This window comes from Eleutherodactylus coqui, chromosome 1, assembly GCF_035609145.1.
Source record: "Eleutherodactylus coqui strain aEleCoq1 chromosome 1, aEleCoq1.hap1, whole genome shotgun sequence".
NCBI classification, from domain to species: Eukaryota; Metazoa; Chordata; class Amphibia; order Anura; family Eleutherodactylidae; genus Eleutherodactylus; species Eleutherodactylus coqui.
The window spans coordinates 180,034,601-180,054,980 of NC_089837.1; the positions used below are offsets into that span (position 1 = coordinate 180,034,601).

Consider the following 20,380-nt stretch of genomic DNA (forward strand, 5'->3'; position numbering starts at 1 on the left):
ATTATAACGCAAATCTATATTCACTCACAGGTGTAGATTTCAGTTTTTATCTTCAAATGATTTTCATTTAATTTTCAAACATACATGAATGCATCACATTGGATTATCCCATGGTACACTTGTAAATGGGAAAAAAGGTGAACATTAGAGTTGAGCGAACATACTCTGTCGAGCTTGATGCTCGTTTGAGTATTAGCGTACTCGATGGTGCTCGTTGCTCGAACGAGCATCACGCCGTGTTCGACCCCGCCCCAGGTTTTGGCTCCTCCCCACTGTGACATGCCTGTTTTGGCCCCTCCCTGCCGCATCGCGCGTGTCAATGGCAAATTTTTTGGCAGGCAGGGGGAGAAAGGGAAAGAGAGAGAGAGAGAGAACACAAACCAAGAAAGAAAAAAAAAAGGTCGGGACCCGGCGTCCGACATACAAAAATGCTCGAGTCTTCCATTGTAGTCAATGGGGTTCGTTACTCGAGTAGAGCTCTTGAATTTTACGAAATGCTCGTCTCGATTAACGCGGACCCGAGCATTTAGGTGCTCGCTCATCTTTAGTGAACATGTTTTAGTCTTGAATATATGTGCAAGTGATTTACATCTGTTTAAGTATGATTTACACTTAGTAAACTCTAGCTTGCAATTGCAATTGTGCTTGCATAGAAAATCATAGAAAACACATTTGAACTAACCTATAACCATATTAAACTAATAACGTGAATTGTCGCCAAGGTCTCCATTGAGCATTAAAGGGATTCAGGGGATTGTTGGATTTAGCATAAATTTTTTCGTATATATAGTGGTCTGCTACTCTGTCTAATAAATCTTTGATATTAGGAGCGGAACACGATCCCCACTTCTTAGTTGTTATGAGTTTCGCTGTCAGCAAGAAATGACAAATCCACTTCCTGTGTATTCTTGGTAGAAGGTCACATTCCAGTAGCAAGAGTGCTAGTTGAGGGTGGATGCCTGTTATTTTCGGATGAGGTCAAATACCTCAAGCCAGAATGAGTGAACCAACGGGCATTCCCAGAAAATGTGAAGCAATGTGCCTTCTTGACTACAATTTCTCCAGCATTCTTTGCTCCAGGAGGGGAAGCTCCTAGTAAGCTTGACAGGAGTGTAGTACCATCTCATCAGAAATTTGTAATGAGTTTGCAACAAACCTGCCGAGAAGGTAGATTTATTGGCCCATTCAAAAGCCTTTAACCAGTGAGCTGAAGAGAACTCCCATTTCATATCTATTTCCCAATTCATGAGATGTACTCTCTTCGAGGCCCCCATATCTCCTGATAGGACATTATATATTTTCCTGGTTACCAACCCTTGGGAGGTGTTACCATTAGAGAGAATAGATCTCAAGCCATGCATTTTTGCTGTCTTAACACTCTGCGCCACACAAAAATCTATTGTCCTGTTATATGGCTGTAATTATCACGCTGCATAAGGGAAGAAAAACATGTCCATGTGTTTAAGCCCTCAGCGATTTTGCGCAAAAAACCAACATCCTCTATCTTTGTGCGAATCTGCGCACCAAAGGCCCCATAGGAGTCTATGGGGGTGCACATATGCGCACCTGATACCCATGTAATTGTGCATTATGCTTTGCAATTTTGCCAAAAAACCAACACACCAGGAACTAATTAGGCTGCACAGCCTTTTTAAGTCATGGGTGTGTCATACGCCAATGTGAAAAGCCCCCATCAGCACACAAAGTACAGTAAAATGCACTAAAATACATGGAGAAAAGACTCCTTCACTGCACAAAAATATTGTGCTGCCACGTGCAATTTTGTGTATACAGCTGTATGAGCCCACCCCAAGGGCTTATTCACATGGGCGTATATCAGCCAGGTTTTTGCGGCCGGACGATATATGCTGCCCCTCTCTGCAAGGGGAGAAGATGGGGCGGGTGGGAGCTAATGTCCTGAGCTCCCAGTCCCTCTTCACCCCTCACCACTGTTTGCAATGGGAGGGGCGGGACGGCGCAGAACTCAGTCCCCCCCATCCTGTCCTGACCCTCCTATTGCAAACAGTGGCAGGGGGCGGGAGCTCAGCACACTAACTCCAGCCCTGTCCTGCCTCCTCCCCTTGCATAGAGGGGCAGCGTATATCTGCCGGCAGTAAAAACCAACCGATATACGTCCATGTGAATAAGTATATAAAGTGCTAAATTATTATCACATGAAATGTAGAATATTGGGGAATTTACTTAGACAGGAGTTTTATATGCTGGTCTAAGTAAGGAGCGCACTAGAATAATGTGTAAATTAATGTACTAAAAGGTACATGCACGCCTCCTAATATATTTGGTGCATAAGTGCAATGTCTATGCGCAAGATTGTGAAATGTTTACCAGTTTTCAGCTTTCACTATAATTTATGCCAAGTTCTGGCATAAATTATAGTAAATCTGACAGGCATGGGAGTCTAATGACCCTTTTTGCTAAACCCTTCCACTTTTAGAAAAGTGGCAGGTCAGGCACAAAAAGGCCAAACAGTAGCAAAAATGTACACAAGTATAGCTTGCTAAAAAGTTTGTGAAATGTTAACACCAGAAAACTGCTGCAAACTTCCCTCTATGTTACATAAACCAAATCGTATTGCAGGGCATTCACACAGAATGGCCCTCAATATCAAAACTAACAAAAAAAAACTGGCATAGTATCCAATCAGAGCGCTGTTTTATGCTTTCTACAGCATTTGAAGAGGTTAATTTTAAGTTGAATTTTGATTGAGTGCTCTGGGCAGCGAGGCTAGTTTTTCGGTTTGAAGATTTTGATAAATGAGGCTCAATGTGCATATGTAATTAATGTATATATAAAACTAGAATTATTATCCATATTTTCCCTTGTCTAACAGAAGTGCGAAATGCAGTATCTGCAAAATAACAATACTCTGCATGAGTTAGCAATTATTGTACTTTCTTGCTTTCCCATTGACAATAAGTATATAGATTGTTTTCTTGACAATTTTACAGCATAGCAAAACTGCAAAGCTCTTAGCATTTGCTAACAAATATATCTCAAGATTTATCAAGTGGATGTGCTCATTTGCATCATTTTGTGATGATTACAATCCCAGTCCAGTAGCTGGGTAGAGTGTAGAGTAACTCCACTTCTCTGAATATATCTAAAGATGCAGAAAATTTATCAGCATTGGGTGATATATTCAATAGATGTGTTACACTTTCAACTGCAGAATGGAACAAAACCTGTCAGAAAAGTGGCAAAAAAATTCCCCTGAAGATAAACACCCCCGTGTGTTTTTTGTCTATTTTCTAAGTTACTTAACATGCGTCATTAGATTCAGATATCTCTTTAACCCTTTTCCGCTCCAGGACGTACATTCACGTCCTGGAGTGTCGGGGTATGTATGCAGAGAGGTCGCAGGGCAACCTCTATACATACAGCGCGGACGTCAGCTGTTTACTACAGCTGACACCCGCCGGCAATAGCCGCGATCAGCTGTTCAGACAATCGCGGCTATTAACCCTTTAAATGCCGCTGTCAATTCTGACAGCAGCATTTAAAGCCGTGCAGGTGTCATGGCTGCCAGGAGCCTTATGAAAGGCCCCAGGGCTGCCTTGAGAGACTGCCTATCAAGCCTTCCCCGCGGGGTGGCTTGATAGGCTGCCTGTCAAAATGCAGTATGACGTAATGCTATAGCATTACGTCATACTGCAGGAGCGATCAAAGTACCGCATATAGTAATCCCCCAGGGGGAGTTAAAAGTAAAGTGAAAAAAAGAGCAATAAAGTTTTTTTAATTGTAAAAAAAAAAAAAGTACTAAAAAAATTAAAATCCCCCCCCTTTTGCCATATCTATAATTAAAAAGTCTAAATAATAAAATAAAAATACATATCTAGTATCACTGCGTCCATAAAATTACGATCTATTAAAGTAGTGCATTATTTACCCCACACGATGAACTTCGTCTGAAAAAAATAAAAGAACGCCAGAAATGCACTTTTTCAGTCACCCTGTCCCCCAGAAAAAACATAATAAAAAGTGATCACAAAGTCATACGTATTCTGAATTAGTACTAACGGAAACTACAGGACATTCTGCAAAAATGAGCCATCGCTGAACTACGTCAACGGAAAAATAAAAAAGTTATTGCGCGCACAGAAAATAATTGAAAAAAATTAAATGTCTTTGAAAAAAAAAGAGGAGTATAGTAAAAAAAATATATATACAAGTTTGGTATCGTAGTAATCGTACTGATCCATAGAATAAAGTGATCATGTCATTTTTGTTGCAGTTTGTGCGCTGTAGAAACAAGACGCACTGAAAGATGGCGGAATGTCGTTCTTATTTCATTTTACTCCACTTAGAATTTTTTCAGTACATTATATGGTACATTAAATAACACCATTGAAAAATCTAACTGGTCCTGCAAAAAACTAGGCTTTATATAGTGACGTCGATGGATAAATAAAGGAGTTATGATTTTTTTAAGGGCGAGAGGAAAAGAGGAAAATGGAAAAAAAAAAAGGGCCGCGTCATGAAGGGGTTAAAGTATTTGTTACTATGTCAGGCTTCATTCAGACAAACATCTTCTCGCAGCTACAAGGCCCGAAAGAACGTTGCTGAAAATCGCGACCATGTAAAGCATTGGCCTAAGGCCTCTTTCACACGAGCATTGCGTTTTCACTCAGGTCGCATTGTTTCAAAAAGTTGTGGCAAAGCTGCATTGCCGCAATCTAATTCCAAAAGGAATTAGTGTTTTCTTGTCCATTCACATGGTCGGCAAAATAGCTCAATTTAGCCTAAATAGCTCAGGTAAACTCTCTAACCGTCCCTTTTTTTCAGCCCAATAGGAATCTATTAGAGATGAGCGAGCGTACTCGGATAAGCACTACTCGCTCGAGTAATTGGCTTTATCCGAGTATCGCTGTGCTCGGGTCTAAAGATTCGGGTGCCGCTGCGGCTGACAAGTGAGTCGCAGCGGGGAGCAGGGGAGAGCGGGCGGGAGAGAAGGAGAGAAAGATCTTACCTCCGTTCCTCCCCGCTCTCCCCTGCAGCTCCCCGCTCCGTGCCGGCACCCAAATCTTTAGACCCGAGCACAGCGATACTCGGATAAAGCCAATTACTCGAGCGAGTAGTGCTTATCCGAGTACGCTCGCTCATCTCTAGAATCTATCCCTGCCATTTTCTTCAAAAGATGGGTAATGATAGGAAAAATTGCAGCTGAAAATGACCAGCGATTTGGTGATTTTGAGTCATGATTTTCTCTCGCGGCTAAAAATCCAGTGCTTTCCATGGTTGCAATTTTCTGCCAATGTTTTCTCGCGGCCAATACTGCGTGAAAACACTTGTCTGAATGAGGCTTAACGATGGACTCACACAAGCATGTTTGCACAATGTTGTGGGGAAAAGAACACATTGGGGACTAAATTAGGCTAAATAGCCTTTTTATTCAAGGTACGGCTGTGTTCCGCTCCCATGAGAATGGTCCCATTCTGCACGAAGAGTACAGTAAAATGCACAGATACATGCATGATAGTGTGATGTTCACGGCGCAAAAAAATTGTGTTTTGGGCATACGCTTGTGAGAAACTGCCCTTATCCATGAGTAACAGAGCATGCTTTACACTTTGCAATGTGGTCGAGTGGCTTCTGTCACACTTGGTACTGTGTACCACCTTCTATAATGTCACTTGCCCTAGCTTGATATCTCACATAGGTTACTTCCACGTTCACTCCTCTCCTGCTCTATCGCTTCTGCCAAGCAACCTGATCTACTACTTTACGGAGCTGTACCATTTATTGATCCCAGATATAATTAAATTGGTGTGATGAGTGCTCTGGATTTTTTCAGAGCGTGTCATTATGTATATCTAATGACATGGGTATTGGCGAGTGATTACATTTAAAATACATGCTCTTAATAAAGAGAGGACACAGAAATTGAATTAAATGGCTACAGCAGTCATTTTATTTTGACAAACAACCAATACATAACAGCTACTTAACTCAGAAGGTCAAACTACTTCCTAAACCCATACCATATAGTAAATAATTCTGAACGTATAGAGGGAGTAAAAAGGGTCCGTACTCAAAGCTCACAAATGTGGTGTTTGAAAAAATTTAGCAACAAATACTAAATTTGACCTATATTTCTGCTTATATTTGACCTAAAACTACATCAGATTTTCACGCAAGCCCTAAAAGTAGATAAAGAGAGACACATCTACCAAAAATGAGTAAAAAATATTACACTTTGCAATTTATTTAATGAGGAAAATGATTCAATATCATGTCTGATACTACCATTCACCAGGCATTCAGTGACAGACACCCCATGATACCAACAGCTTATTAAGAGCCATTAAGAACCATCACCACCCCATACTATCACACGGCAGTCAAACCTTCCTATTCCTGAATCTCTCCCCCCAATTATTTATAGGAAAGGAAAGTCACTAAGAGACAGATTAGTCCACAACCATTTTCAGGCTCCACATTAGTGGAATACACGATTGTAAAGTAGTTGGCTGCTATTGGTGTAGCGGATGTGCAGTTTGTCTAAATTTATGTGAGTTAATATGTAATAACACCTCTCTTCGTTAGGATTTTATCAGTTGTCACTTTGAAGGTGTTATTTATAAAATTAAATGCATTTGTAGTATTGGGTATATCAGCCAGACCATTAGGGAATTGGAGAACAGTGATAGATACACAGTATCAGTACTTACATGCATGCAAGGGATCATCAATGTGTTAGATTTTGGGGTATTGAGTTGGTATGCCCTCTTGTTCATGGTGTCAACTGAGATAAGTGCATCTTAGAGAAGGAGACCTTTTGGATTTATATCCTTTGTACCATGCATCTAATTGGACTTATTGCGTCAATTACATTTTCCAGTTTTCCTAAATGGACGTATTCTCAGCTACCATCATATTAGTATTTATTTGTTTAGTATTTTTGTACCTCTTTTGTCTGTACAAACAGGTGAATTTCTTGTTTCTGTACAAACAGGTGAAGTAAGAGTTCTTAGCACTGTTGCCTTGCAACACTGGGATCCTGGATTCAAATCTACATGAAGTTTGTATGTTTTCTCTATATGGGTTTCCTCCCACACTCCAAAGCATAATAAAAGGCTAATATCCATTGTGAGCACCAATGGGGATAGAAATATGAAGTGATGTAAAGCGTTGCTTAATAAGCATGTGCTATTTAAATAAACGCACATTATAAAAAACACATGGAGAACATATAAACTCCATGCAGATGTGCTTAGATACGAACCCAAAGCCCCAGTGTTGCAAGGCCAGAGGACCACCACCTTCTTTGTCAATGGCTTCAGCCATGATGAACTGTCCGAGGTTCAGGTTCGCTGAGAAATTAATTTTTAGCAAAGTTCGAACTCAAATAGGATTCAAATGACTCCCTTCGCTCAACAGTATTCCTGGTCATTGTGAATTACAGAGGTTGTTGTTTACACATACCTGGTTGGTGGTGATTTATGGGGCTATTGCATTTTAGGTTTTTTTTATTTGTATTGTGCATTATACTCCTGTGGGACACTTTTGGCAACCACTAACCACTACATGCGGGGATACCTCCCAAGATCTGTTTTTGAAATGCTTTAATTCATGATCTAATTTGGCCCTCATCAGTGTTGATTAGATCCTTACACTAGCCCATTTTAACTGTTTACAATATACCAACTTCAAGAGCCAACTGTTCAAGTGCTGCCTAGTGTATTCTGCTCCTGGATAAACTGATAGATGCTATTATGTTGTATGTCTAGCGGCTGCTGCTATTGCACGTGTTTCATATATATATGTGAAACATGTGCACTAGCAGCAGCTGCCGTTAACGACACTCAAAACCGTTAACTGTATAATATTGAGTATCTCATACAAGACAATAGAATCTATGAGTCTATGAAGTGGCAGGATACACTCGGCAGAACTTTGACAGATGGGTATACAATAGTTGATCCAAATGTGCAATGCAATAAGAACCTTAAATTAATAAGTATATTAGGTATAGTAATTAATACCATTTAAAATAATGAATGTGTACAATGTTTGCATATATCCTAGTGCCTATGTATGTTTTGACTAAACTTTGCTTTGTATATATTCAATGCAAACATTGAATATATAAACTATATAAAATTGCGACTGCATTACTGCTATATTTATAAATTTGTGGTTGTTCGCACACATTTTGATCAAATTGTGAACCTACCTGCTGCTACAAGGTCACCTCATAGAGTTATACTGAGGAAGCATAAGTTATATTGGCAACAAGTAAGAAAATGTAACTCTTCGACTATTTCAAGTCAGTGTACAACCTGTAGACCTGCATTACCATCCTTTGCAGCCCCGTCGTCATCTCTGGGCCCCCATATTTGAGGTTTCCTCTCTGTTTGGCACGCCAAAGAGGAAGAGATGAGGTGGAGATGTGACTGGCATGAGTATTTTCCTCTGTATTCCAGCTCATGAGAGTTTCAACATTTTCATCTGATAGTATAACTGTATATAGTTAATATACTTGATTACTCAGTGCTTCCTCCTCTTGTCTGGAGTTCCAACATGGAGAGTAGGGAACCTCCATTCTTCGACAAGTAGGGGCCAGAAATTGAACTTTAATCTACTAAACATCTACGGTCCAAATGTCTCAGATGGTAATGCCATCTTAAGTTTTATTGTGTCCACAGAAGTGCTGAAATCTGAAAATGTCTACCTCAAACAGAAAAAAAGATCTGCAACCCTGGACTAGTGTGCATGGGCACCGATTTTCACTTAATCGCCATTCATAAGCTTTAATAAGGCCTCTCAAGCATTATAGGGTATAAAGAAAAAACTTTTAAAAGAGCTGAGGGGATTTTATAATCATTCTTGATCTCTCATTTTGGCCTACAGTGCACCTTAGGTTGTAGTTTTTGAAGGTGTTTTTCTTAATAGATTGTTGGGGGTTAACACTTTATAATGCAATGTGGCACATTTCTATTGAAGACAATGCTAGAAAAACATTGCAATCATTGTAAAAATTGATTCAAATATGGGGCTCTGGGCTGTATGTATGAACCTGGCTGGCCTTATATCTACAGAAAATCTGTCAGTACCCAAACATTTTAATAGCATGGCTGGTAATGAGGCATTGCAGCCTGATTACTATTTCTTATTCAATTGAATTAAAGAACATTTACTTTTAGGCCGTGTTTGTTTACATTGCACATTTTCTTCATCAATCCTCATGTCTAGGTGAAAGTGATGCTGTGCAGTTTTTGAACCATTTCAATTCTGCTTATTGGAAATGTAAATTATTCCTGAGTTCTCAGGGGATAACTAATCTATACAGTATTCAGCATCAGCAATCAGCAATTTGTGGCATAGAAATGCAGCTTTTCTACACAGCTGCTATATACCTGCTATACCAGTATATGGTATGTCTCTTTTACTGTAACATGGTGACATTTGTTTCAAAACAACCTGGCAATCCATGCAACTTTAATAAAAGTGCTTTGTTTGCTGCACTGAAACTGAAAGTTGCATAGTGGGTTACAATATATTGAAATCCTGACATTTCATACTAAAGGGTAGTGTAGTGCCCTGTGTAAAATTATTTAGGTGTCCTCCTTCACCCATTACCATGAATTATAGGACATTAGGAGAAAGGACACATTATTATAGCTCCCCTTAATCACCAAGGGAGTGTTTGATCTCTGTGGAGTACCTGAAATTAGGATATCAGTACAACTACTGGCTTGATATTCACGAATGGTACTTTAAATGGTTCTGATGATTCAACCAAATTTGGTTGAATTTTGTACTGAAAAAAGGCTGATTTAAACACAATGATTATCACTTAAAATTCACTCAAAAGCCATCTTTAGAGCGATAATCGTTGTGTCTGACTGCACTGACATTGTGCAGTTTTCGTTAAGCCGTTGCTCATCGTTGTCTTTCAGCATGCTGAAAAACAACAATGAGCCTTCTCAGGAATTCATAGCGGGATACAGCTGATACTTTTGTTTCAGCTGTATCCGACTCCCTGAACACAGGCTGGATATGAAGAACGCAGCTGTCCAGCTGCGTTCTTCATACCACGCTCAGAGCGCTCGGCTGTATAATAGCTGGGCGCTCTGAGCAGAGAACAGCCGGATGCAGAAAACAAGCGGGGCCACCCTGCTTGTCTTCTGCATCCTCTGCTCGGAGAGCTCGGCTGTATAACAGCCGGGCATCCCAAGCAGAGAACAGTTGGATGCAGAAGACAAGTGGTCCTGTTTGTCTTCTGCATACCCCACTGGAAGCGCTCAGCTGTATAAGAGTCGGGCGCTCCGAGCGGGGAACAGCTGGATGCAGAAGTGCAGAAGACAAGTGGCCTCACTTGTCTTCTGCATCCCCCGCTCGGAGCACAAGGTGATTGCTCAATGTTTGAGCGATCACCTTGCGCTATAAATGGACATAACAATTATCGCTCAAAAGTCACTCAAAAGTTATCTTTTGAGTGATAATCATCGTGTCTAAATGGGCCTTTAGTCCTTTTTTTTCGAGTTTACCAAAAATGTTTGCACAGTGCACACTTTGTATAATAATGAAACAATCAATCACTTAATCAATCTAAAATTGCAGAAAAAGTGGCAGCATAGATGGAGAGGTTTCAAATAAAAAAGCTACGTTTGGCCTTTCATGGCCTTTCTCAAGCCATTTATATTAGTGATTCTGGGGGCAGTTTCTAAATCCCTTTAATGTTGTGTTTTGGGATTACTCCCTAGCTTAAAACAAGAAATAATTTTGTTTGCATTGATCAGTTGCCTGGTCTGGGATTCCATATATGAGGTACAGATTTATCATTTGGAATGAATGAATTTCTAAGTATCTCACCCAACAATGACCAAAGTAATCCAGCATGATAGGTCAACTGTTGCATAGATATTTGCCTTTGGTCCACATCCGTCACACTGCGCTTGTTCATGATTGGAAAAGGTGCTGGCAGACAATGATTTAAACAATCTAAGTGGACTGCTCTAGCTTATAAATTGCGGTTGTGAATGAGGGATTCAGAATGCCATAAAATGATATTTCTAATCCAGAGATCCTAACCACAATTTATCAACTAGAGCAGTGAGCATCTACAAAAAGTATCTGTTGCTCTAGAGAACTCCACCTTACAAGTAAAGTAGATATGTAATTGTATAAGTGTTAGGCTACGCATGCAAATTAGATAGCTGTCTACCTATTGCTCATTCCGCCAAAGGCTATCTTGCTTGACTCTCTCATAGAATACAAACTTGGCTGTGCTGAACGTGCATGCATTCTGAATGTAGAGAGTGAAGTAAAATGTCGCCAGACAAGCATGGCAGTAACTTATTTCCAGAGAACAAAAGGATTGGGTAGTTGAAAATCAACTGCCTGATCCTTAGCTCACCTAACATTTGCCATTGGAGGAGAGAAGGGAGGCCACTGTGCACATTAGATGATCAGACCTGCAAAATGGGCAAGTTGAAGTGACTTACATTCCTTGTATGATAGCAGATGAGCTCCTCGGTCAAAACTTTGACTTTTTAGCCATTCTCCCATGTACAGTTCAATCAACATGACTAAAATACTTGAGAGCAGTTAGAGTGTTTTGGTTTATATAGGAAATATATAAAAAAAGGAAAAGATGTGTCCAGCCTTGAATTTTATGGAGTTCAAGTTCTTATGATACAAAAATAATTCTTTCTTGTGCTATACAGGTAAAGAAAGTATGAGTTAGTGCATGTGTTAGCAATGGGACCCATCTGTGATGGATGCCCAACGGATGGCTTGCATCAAAGACGTCCGTCACAGTGATCCAGTAAAAAAAATACATACACATGCTTAAACCTAGGAGCCTATGGAAACAGATGGCTGACAGATGACATCCATTAGAGGAGTCCATCAGGTGTACTCATATGTTTTTCATCTTGTACCACACATCCCATGATATGTTAAGGTAAGGCCAAGTTAACGGGGTATTCTCACCTCATTATGGCATATTCACAGGACATGGGTTCAACCTCTGAAACTGGCACTTATTGAGTTTGAGCCACCACCAGTCACCTTGAATGCAGTGATCAGATGTACATAAATAGCTGGGCACCGTACCCTATGCTTTTCTGCAACTTTCATAGAAATCAATGACAAGAAGTACAGCACAGTAAGCTTCACAACTCATCAGCTGTGGAAATAGTTGTGCTATGCTGTTTATGTAATTCCTATTGACTTCTATGGGAATTATGTAAACAGCATAGCTTAGCCAAGCTTGACTATTTCCACAACTGTAGCCACCTAGCCACTTTGTAATGTCATGTTCCCATCTCAACCATGTTTGTCTGAGATGGAAATACCCCTATACAGGAAGACAAGTCTGTGTATCCATAAGTTATCAAATATGCTTAAGGCCTCATGCCCGCAATAATATTTGGGAATTCTATTACATGATTCTCGAATATTGGGGTAATGCATTCTATTCATGTCATCCATATGCATTTATTTATATCACAATATAAACATATAGGTATAAAGAAATTATTTTACAAAGAGCCTATATAAAACATTTGCAGCATGCTCCATTACGCACCACATATCAGTCGGAGTTTTCCATTGGAAGCACTATTTTCAGTGCTTCAAGGGGAGAAATCAAGCCAAAATACAATGTCATACAAGCAATCCAACAACATACTAATCATGTTGCATATCATTGCAGTCATCAAGATAAATCCTTTCCACCTAGGATGTCACAAAAGAGGCTGCCGAAGGTCTATCCAGCTTCTAACTTAAATTTGAACTTAAGCCATAAGTAATCTCTTTGTTCTACTGTTATAAAATGAATAGAATTCCCAGGGATAGAAAATGATCAGTGCCCTTGTACTGCAGCTAAGCTTCATGGAGAAACTAATAACAAATTGTGCTCTGGCTTTGTTCTTTGATATCTTGTATTATTAACATAACTCAGCACTGTAGTAATAATCTTCTGAAAAACTTTGGTAATGCTCCACTATATTGTTAGAGGTAGAAAAAACAAAATTGGGGATTTTGATAGTATTAAAATATTTTATCATTTATTTATAAAGCATTATGAAACCTGGGAGATTTGTGTACAGTGTTATTGCTAATAAAAACCAATGATGTACTAAATCTTCAAAATGATAACGGGCAAGTAAAGACTTAATGAAAACTAAGCATATTTACAGTACAATTTGATAAAATAAGCCATCAGCAGCAGTATCATAAGAGAAGATGCTTTCTTCAGATCCATAAAATAACATTTTTCTACTTCAATATGCCAAAACACTTTGATAACATGAAGTTATGATCCCCTGAACTTGCAGCAAAGTTATGATACTATGAAATTACTTGACACTTAATATATAAAGTAATTATTTGTGTTCATTTTGTGAGGTTATAAAACATTGAAAAACACCATTTTTTATCTTGCATAATGTCGTTTGCTCTTCTCAACATGCCGTTCTTAATGGTTTTGTCTAGGAACATAGAGTCAGTGCCAAGACTTCTAAACAGTTTAATTTGAAGTGATTGAATTAGACTAATATATTATATAACTAGAAGGCACACATTTTTAGAATGGCTTTACAGAACAATTTTTCTCAACCGAACTATTTCTCTTGTGTAATTGAAAATATAATGCTCATGTATTGTAACGGTTGGAAATAGTGAGATAAAATAATTGAAATCATAGTGTGAATTCATGACTATAACAATTGCCAGGCTTGGAATTTATTTTCATTACTTTATTGCTTCATTTATTGTCTGTCAAGTTGTTGAGAAAATGTAAGGCTTCATTCACACAAGTATGTGTGCTTTCATGGTGGCCACATGTGACCAAAAATCGTAATAGAGAAGAAAAGCCGGAATCTAATCCCGAAATTAATTAGCATGTTATCGTCCATTCACATGGACATATCGCGTGAAAAATACACTGTAGAGCAGAATTCCGTTGGTCGGCAGAAAGTCTTCTCTTAGCTTAAATAGCTAAAATAGACCCAGCTGTCTTCTTTTCCCAGCATCGGACACAGGTAAACTCCCTCCACCTCCCTTCTCTTTCAGCTCCTATAGGAGTCTATGGGAGGCTCCAGCATTTTTCGTCAAAAGATAGGTCAAGACTAGAGATGAGCGAGCATACTCGCTAAGGCAAACTACTTGCCCGCTCGTCTCTAAAGATTTGTCTGCTGGCGCGGGTGAGCGGTGAGTGGCGGGAGTGAGCAGGGGGGAGCGGGGGGGAGAGAGTGAGAGAGAGATCTCCCCTCCGTTCCTCCCCGCTCTCCCCGCCCCCGCCGGCAGCCGAATCTTTAGAGACAAACGGGCAGGTACTCAAGTAAGGCACTACTCGAGTAGTTTGCCTTAGCGAGTATGCTCGCTCATCTCTAGTTAAGACCAATCTTTTGATACTGCAAGAAAAATCGGCAACCGAAGAAGGTCAGTGATTTGATGATTTTATGGCATGATTTTTTCACTCTGTAAATGTGAATGAATGCATTGGATTCCAATGCTTCACATGGTAGCGGTTTTCGAAAGCATTTTATCGCGAGAAAATAGCTGCCCTAAAACGCTTGTATAAGTGAGGCCTTTGGGTGGGTGAATCCTTTAAAATCCTCTTTTTCATTAATTCTCTAAAATGTGAATCACTCATATGTCCTCCATATTTTAAACATCTATTTTAACCTAATTCTGTTTATAGTTGGATAAAAATATTAAAATAGTTGCTTGAAATGAATGCCGAAATTATGCATTTAAAATTTACAGTCACAATATTGGTCAGTCTAGCAACAGACACTGGCCATCTTATGGCATCCTGTAGTATCAAATAGCTATACCATTCTAAAAATATGCTTTGCTTATAATAATATTCTGATCAGTTTGGAGACTGAAATAGTGCATTGCACAAAATTCCAGCAAAAAAGTAGAATGTAAGAAGATAATATAGCTTATATTTTTATTGCATAGACCGGCACGTAACTGGACTTTACTTCAGAGCTGCTTCTCCGCACAACTGGCCTATTGCCTATAAACACATTTTATTGCTGGTTTATACAAGAAAAAACAAGCTGAACCATCTTCTCACCTCCTGTTTCTTTATTGGAAGGTTGCAGCATGCACCAGTTTTTCTCAATCTTCTACCTTGTGTTACTGCACACCGGCATCCAGTAAAGCATCCAGCTGGTTGCTCAGCACCTCCATATTCTTGCATACGTTTTTTCTGCCTTCATGGCTTTACACAAGGTGGTGACTGTTATCTTATATATCTTTATAGCTTCATCCTAGCTTTATATTAGGTAAACACAGATTTTTATGCAATAACTTAATTTCTGTGTTGTTACCCAAAGGGTGTATGAAAATTTAACCGAAACTGTAAAACTAATTCTATATTAGATATAAATGTATTAAAATTGATAAATGAAAGATCAAGTGGCATACGTTGCTTTTAATCAATATTTCGAAGACAATTGTGAAATATGAACCTCTTGCTGAGCACATTGGTTTATACCCAGCATGCAACCTGTGTTACACTACATGAGAAATATAACAACTCTTTGAACTTTAACAAACACAAGGTAGATGTGCTGAATCCTGAATCAGATGAAGGAAATGTTCTTCTTTGCTTCATATCAAGAGCAAACCTTTTCTCCTAGGCATTGTCAGACAACAACTGGAAAAGTATTTAAGGGAAAATATTGCAGAAGAAAAAATATGTAGTACCAAAAACAGTATTACGTCTTATGGCAACCAATGAAAACTTTCTAATACTTTTACTTATTATGGCCATGACTGGATCTGGTTATATGACTGGATCTGATTCCTTTGATGATACACACAGAATGTGTGGCAACCATGCAGAGATGCAATATGACCTTAGACTCTGGAATATCTATTCTATTTGTGGAAAGTTCTACCAGCAGAAGCTACAAAAAGGGCCTCAAGTTTATTTGGGGAGCATTAGGGTAGATTCCCAATAGTAAGTTAATCTCTAGTCCCTATGGTCACTTCTGTGCAGTGTCTGACACTTTGTGGCTGTGGTTGTTGCTGCTGTTCTGTTTTATTTATTGGAATGGGCTGAGCCCAAACAATCATACCTTTGAAAATCACATATATTCAGTTGATAAGTCCAAAAAACTATTTTTCTGTAATAAGCTACATTTCAAAGTTTTTTTTACTGTATTGTTGCCTGTGCTATTGAGTTAAGGAAAGTTGTTTATAATCAGAGCAGTCTTGCTGCTATTGATCATTTAGGGCAGTATAATCGTCCAAACCAATTTTCGGTGCAAATCGCATTTTCAATAATACCTGCTGCAGTGGTCAGCATGCAGCCAATCAGCTGCCAGGGCCCCCTTGTTGATGTTATCAAATGTGTCCATCTTGCATATTGGCAGAAGTTTCATTGAACGCCTGTATCTCATGACCTACGCCTGCATTATATAACATACGCACAGTGCAACCCATAGCTATTTTACAGTTGAGCACAGAACAGAGAACCTGCATTATGTTTATATGCCTATATAGTATGTGGTCTATTCTTATTAGGGACTGATATCCCATAGAGGATATATTGCTGCTTGGTGTGAGAGCTTGTATACTAGTAAAGAACTTAAGCATGGTTCTATTGGAGGAAGTAAAGAGAGTATCTGCTTCACATTCATATGAAGTTATTAGAAAACAAAAAGAAAACCGATTAGGGAAATAGCAAATACACACATGCATGTCAGCAGCCTCAGACGTCATTCAAAGTTGCCATTCTGGAGACTACAAATTATTTGCAGCAATAAGCAGCTAACAGTGGGTTTTCTGCAAACTACAATGTTGGCTGATTAGTTCCATAAAACTACTCTAAAAAGTAAACAAAAAAAACCCTGAGGTCATGTGAGCCAATAAGGTCAACTTGCTGGCAGTCCTACTCCTTGGCAATCTCACACATGTATCTTGCCTGGCCCATGTAATGAACCTGGTAGTGCAGCACCTCCTAAACAATTACCCAAGTTTACATCCAGTGCTGGAAAAGGGCAGGAAACTGCACTCACATTTTCAGCATTCACACTCAGCCACCTTTTGTCTGGCGGAGGCACAGTGACAGTTCGGACTACCACCCAACCGTCTCATTAGTGATGTGTCTATATGGTGGAATTCCACTTTGTTTATGTTACAGAGGCCAGCAGCAAAGAGCGATTGCAGAGTACCATATAATGCATGCCATTAGCAGACACTTTATGGAGGTTAGTCACTTGACACCTGGGGACTAGCTGTAGATCAAAGACATGTATACCACTTTAACCTCCTTTGTGGAAGCAATCAAAATGGTCTGTTGTGATAACGCACTGATTATTATGATCATTCCTGTGGTCTACCTGCTGGAACAGATGCTACAAGGCCAATGACATGCTGTTGTCACAGGACTAGGAGGAAGGGATACCAATCTCCCAACTGACTGGCTACTCAACACTGCAGAGAGGGTGGCTTGGGCAAGAAAGGGAGGCATTTTTTTCAACATGTTTTTCCACCCGTGGTAGAAGTATAAAGGAAGAATAGGAGGAGAAAGAGGATGGGGATAAAAAAAAGTCCAGAGGCAGAGAAGGAAGCTATGCAACATTCCTTCCATTCATCAGTAACCCTGGCTCTTCTATGTTAATGGCGGGACCAGCCAGAGGATACACTTAGGCTTGACCCTGAAAAATGTGGCACTGTGGGGATTATGAGTGCTTTTATGCTGCAATGATTGCAGAAGGACTGTCACATCGCCCACATTAAAATAACAGATAATTACTGGATGGCCATGCACCTTGATCAATGCTACAAGGCCAAGATGACTAATCTCACTCTGGCAGGGGAGAGGGACTTAAATATGCAGCACTATCAGAACAGACTTTTAGGCAGGTTGAGCACAGCATTTCCCCATGGCTGCGGGGATGCATCCGTAATGGATCATGGTGGCTATGCTGCTCATGGCAGATTATTAGAAAGGAAACTCAGCAGCACCACCAACAGTGGCAGGGGAAGTTTAACACGTGTGACATAGTTTTTTCAGTTCATTGTAGCCTGCCACACAAGCACGTGGTAGCACTCACAGTCACAGGTGGCACTTATCCATGATAGTCCAATAGTATGTCAGCTCTTGCGTGGATATGCTTAGACATGGCATTGGCCTCTTTGACTTCTGGGTGTCTACGCTGTGGCCAGAGATTGCACAACATGCTTTAGAGGTGCTTGCCTGCCTTACTCTAAGTGTGCGATAACTGACAGATGCATGCACCCGTCCACACACAATGTAGCTCGCTTGACATTTATAAAAATGAACCACGCAGAGATTTCACCTGACTTCTGCACCCCCATGGCAGATTCCACTGATTAGTTAGCACAAATTTTTAAACACATATTGATGTACGATCTGACATCTGATGCGATATCCGGGAAGTAGGAAATGAACAAACATTTCTTTTAATGTCAACAGGCCCAGAGGGATGTATGTATATTAATAATATGCTTATTACATCACATACATGGGTTTATATATTGAGTAGGCAGGTTTATTAAAAGCTAACACTTATTGGTTCATCTTATCTTTAAAAAAAAACAAAGGAAGCAGGAAGTATATTTTCACTTACCAAGTACAGGAAAGGGAGGGGGAGAGAGAGTGTGAGGATGGGGGGGCGGGTATTAAGTGAATTCCAACTGATCCTAAGTTCCTGGTATCTGGTTACATAGGGTATATCAGCTACAGCTAGTATCATATAGATGAGGATTAGATACATAGTTTAACAGACTGTATCTACTTTTGGTAAACAGAAAAATTAGAGATGAACGAGCACCAAAATGCTCAGGTGCTCGTTACTCGAGCCAAGCTTTTTGTAATGCTCGAGGAATGAAACTCATTAAAGTTAATGGGAGACTCGAGCATTTTTCAAGGTGACCCCTGCTCTGCATTGTTATCAATGGAGCCGCGGCTGCTGTCGGCGGCTCCATTGAAAACAATGGTCTGCTGGCACACCTGAATTGTTTTTCAGGGAAGGGCTTTACATATAAGCCCTTCCATGAAAAACAATAATTTTAGTGTAAAGGAAAAAAAATTACCTCTCTGCCGCTGCCGTGTCGCCCACGGGGATGAAGAACACATCTGCTGCATGCGGCAGATGTTTTCTTCATCCCCGCTAGTAAAAAGAATTCCCTGCTGCTACATCTGCCACATCTGTGACAGATGCAGCAGAGGAATTCTTCAATTCCCTACCACAGCTGTCCCTTCAATTTTCTACCACAGTATCCTGCTGCCGGCACCCCATCATTGGTTTTCAGGGAAGGGCTTTAAACATAAGCGCTTCCCTGGAAAACAATAATTTTAATGTTTTTTTTTTTAAAAAAACAACTTACCTGTCCGCCACTGCCATGTCCCAGCGGGGCTGAAGAACACATCTGCCGCATGCGGCAGATGTTTCTTTCATCCCCGTGAAGAGAAAAATGTCACCCTCTCCTCCCCACATGTTTTCAATGGAGCCGCGGCTGCTGCCAGCGGCTCCATTGAAAACAATGGTCTGCCGGCACCCCTGAATTGTTTTTCATGGAAGGGCTTTAAACATAAGCCCTTCCCTAAAGAACAATCATTTTAGTGTAAATAAAAATAAATAAAATAAATAAATAAACTTACCTCTTCGCCGCTGCTCTGTCCCCTGCGGGGATGAAGAACCCATCTGCCACATGCGGCAGATGTTTCCTTCATCCCTGCTAGTAAAAAGAATTCCCTGCTACTACATCTGCCACATCATTGACAGATGCGCCAGAGGAATTCTTCAATTCCCTACCGCAGCTGTTACACGTGCGGCAGATGTGTTCTTCATCCCTGCGGGGACACTGCAGCGTCGGAGAGGTAAGTTTATTATTTATTTATTTTCAGACTGAAATTATTGTTTTTCAGGGAAGGGCTTATGTTTAATGCCCTTCCCTGAAAAACAATGACAGGGTTTTGGCAGCAGAGGGGGGTGCCTCTCACTGCAGGGGTCGCTTCTCTCCCTGCAGGAACATATACATGAGGGTAATGCTGGCTGAGCATGCGTTGTTAGCGCTCCATTTATTTCAATGGGGCTGATGGATTTACTTGAGTGGGTGCCACTTGGGTAACTCTGCAGCCCCATCTAGAGTGTTTTAAGCGCTGGTACTCTTGCACAACCCCATGCACAGTCTCCTCTATACTGCGAGGGGTGCAATTATCCCACAGTGAGGAGGACAAGGGATCCCCAATCTCGAGATCAGCATTGGTCTCAGCAATAAAACTGCCACCGATCAGATTGTCATCCCCTATCCATAGGATAGGGGATAACTTGCAATCTTGGTACAACCCTTCAAATGGCTCCTATATTTTTATACAAATATTATAACTACTGAACTACTGTATACAAAGTATTTAATC

At 40.1% G+C, this 20,380-nt stretch overlaps 1 protein-coding gene across 1 annotated transcript in view; it reads left to right on the forward strand.

The window, feature by feature from the left end:
* Positions 1-20,380, forward strand: part of ADGRB3 (adhesion G protein-coupled receptor B3) — a 918,092-nt gene that overhangs the window by 634,426 nt on the left and 263,286 nt on the right. The window lies entirely within an intron of this gene.